This window comes from Populus euphratica, unplaced genomic scaffold (assembly GCF_000495115.2).
Source record: "Populus euphratica unplaced genomic scaffold, PopEup_1.0 scaffold2113.1, whole genome shotgun sequence".
Lineage (NCBI taxonomy): Eukaryota > Viridiplantae > Streptophyta > Magnoliopsida > Malpighiales > Salicaceae > Populus > Populus euphratica.
This window is the reverse complement of record NW_011501945.1, coordinates 1,978-4,134: the sequence shown is the minus strand read 5'-3', so window position 1 is coordinate 4,134 and position 2,157 is coordinate 1,978. Positions and strand designations below refer to the sequence as shown.

The following is a 2,157-nucleotide window of genomic DNA, read 5'->3' as shown; positions in this document are numbered from 1 at the left end:
CCTGGCAGCCACCGTGGTTTTCATCACCATTTCAATCCCATTCCCCCCTGGTGTCAAGTGGGCTACTTGGATAATCTATGCCATTTCGTTGCTTGTTATTGCAATCTGCAATTTCTGCTACTAGACACATGGCATATATTTTTTTCTATCAATGTTTGTATTTGCATGTTGAAATTCAGTGTAATCACCTTATTTTGTAAAGCCATTGATCAATACAGCATAATATGGGCCATTCAAACTTTTTCCCTAAAAAAACCTTTTATGTAGTATCTATGAGCTAAGAATGTAGAAAGGACGTTATCATCAATCCAGGTCTATGGTCTTATGGGGCATAATTCCCGCCGAGTTAAATAATAATTATTCAACTAAGCAAACAATGTTTATTAAAATATATTTGTAACTATGTTTTTTAAAAAATTAATATTTTTATTAAAAATTAAATTTTTTACTAATTTTAATATATAAATTTTAAAAATAAATTTATTAAAATTGAAAAAATATTATTTTAATATAAAATATATTTTAAAAAATAATCATAACCACGTTACTAAATATTCACCTAAATTTAACTGTCACCCTTACCTTAAAAGAACGACTCCTACCTGCATGCGAGATATAATTAAATTCTCCTCCAAAGCCAGCGTGCATTGCATTGTCTTAAATGAATAACATATACATGCATGCATACATACGTATGTATGTATATGTATATCTTAAAGGATCCGCCACCCTTAAACATAAAACATAAAGGATAAATTAATCATATTAGAATTTATACTTCTTAAAGAAAAAAATAAAACATTTTTTTCCTAAATAGAAAAAAAAATGAAAAAAAAAATCAGGGGTAAAAATAAGAATAAGAAACTAGAAAGAGAGAAGAATAAACGCTCTTTTTTCTTTTCTTATTTTCTTCTCTTTTTTTCGTAAATGGCGACGGAGGACAGCAAACTCCTCCACCCCCTCCTTCTCCTCCTATCTTCTTCGTCCTCACCATTCTCCGCTATCTCACTTTTCTTCTCCAGGTGCTCTCTCCGTACGTTTGTACGTATTCGTACACATACCTTCTTTTTCATACTCGTATATTTGTACCTTTTTTTTTCTTTCATGCGTACATACATTTTGCTCGGATCATCCGATCATTGCTGCATGTCTATTCCATTTCGATCGACGTTTCCAATTTCCAGTTAATCTATTAATTTCATGTATTTTTTATTTAAATTCGATGTTTTTTCATCATTAATCAAATTAATCAGTTAATGAGGGTTCATTAATTTTGATTTCGCAATTGCAGTTGTTGAGTTTGTCATTTAATTAAACGGCGATGATATTTAGGAAACTAAGAAAAATAATTAGAGAGAGAGAGAGAAAAGGAGGATTTTTTTTGCTGTAGATGTCTGGTGGAGAGAGAGAGGAGAAGCAATGGAAATGTGGAAAAGCGATATCGGTGGTGAATTTACAGAGAGTAGGAACAATGGGGAAGGATATGAGAGCCTTGTCTTCCTCAATCACTTATAAAGGTTGTTATAACTGTAAGATTGACTGCTCAGACCTTTTATTTCATAAGATTTCGTGTTATCGGTGAGGTTTTTTTTTTTAATTATCTTGATAGGGATTTTGTGCTGTTAATGTTGCAGGTAAGCAAAATGCTTAAGCCGGAGAAATGGGAGTCGACTTTTGATAGTAATGGAAAGGTTTCGGGTTTTCGGAAAGCACTCAAGTTGATAGTTTTGGGGGTATGCTGTCTCGTTGTTGCTATATTTTGCCCCCTTAAATTTATTTTCCAGTCCTTCGTTGAATAATGAGATGGTGCTGATTTGGTTCTAGACTATAATTTTGGGTTTCATATCTCTATGAAGTGGATTGGAATTTCTGTGTAGCTATATGACATTGTTTGCTGCGTGTTAGGGTGTGGATCCGTCTATTAGGCTAGAAGTTTTGGAATTTCTACTTGGCTGTTATGCACTGGGTACCACTTCCGAGTCCCGGAGTCAGCTGAGGACAGCGAGGAGGTATTTACGTTTTTTTTTCTTTTTTCATTGTTTAACCACATTAACTGATGAACTGAATAAGTCATTTTTAGTGATTTTCTATTTTCTGAAATGTGGAGGTAGTCTTAATGTTAGATTTTCTGTGTTATTGGCTTTGTTTAAGTATTGT

General features: G+C 33.0%; 1 long non-coding RNA gene across 2 annotated transcripts; it reads left to right on the top strand.

Moving 5' to 3' along the window:
- Nucleotides 1-917: 917 nt before the first annotated feature.
- LOC105118642 (uncharacterized) lies at nt 918-1,954 on the top strand. 2 transcript variants are annotated; one of them, XR_840993.1, is made up of 4 exons: nt 918-1,022; nt 1,292-1,529; nt 1,635-1,733; nt 1,906-1,954. It is a non-coding gene; the product is annotated as an uncharacterized LOC105118642 (long non-coding RNA). The 2 variants fall into 2 exon arrangements; XR_840994.1 differs by having other exon boundaries at nt 924-1,041.
- Nucleotides 1,955-2,157: the final 203 nt, after the last annotated feature.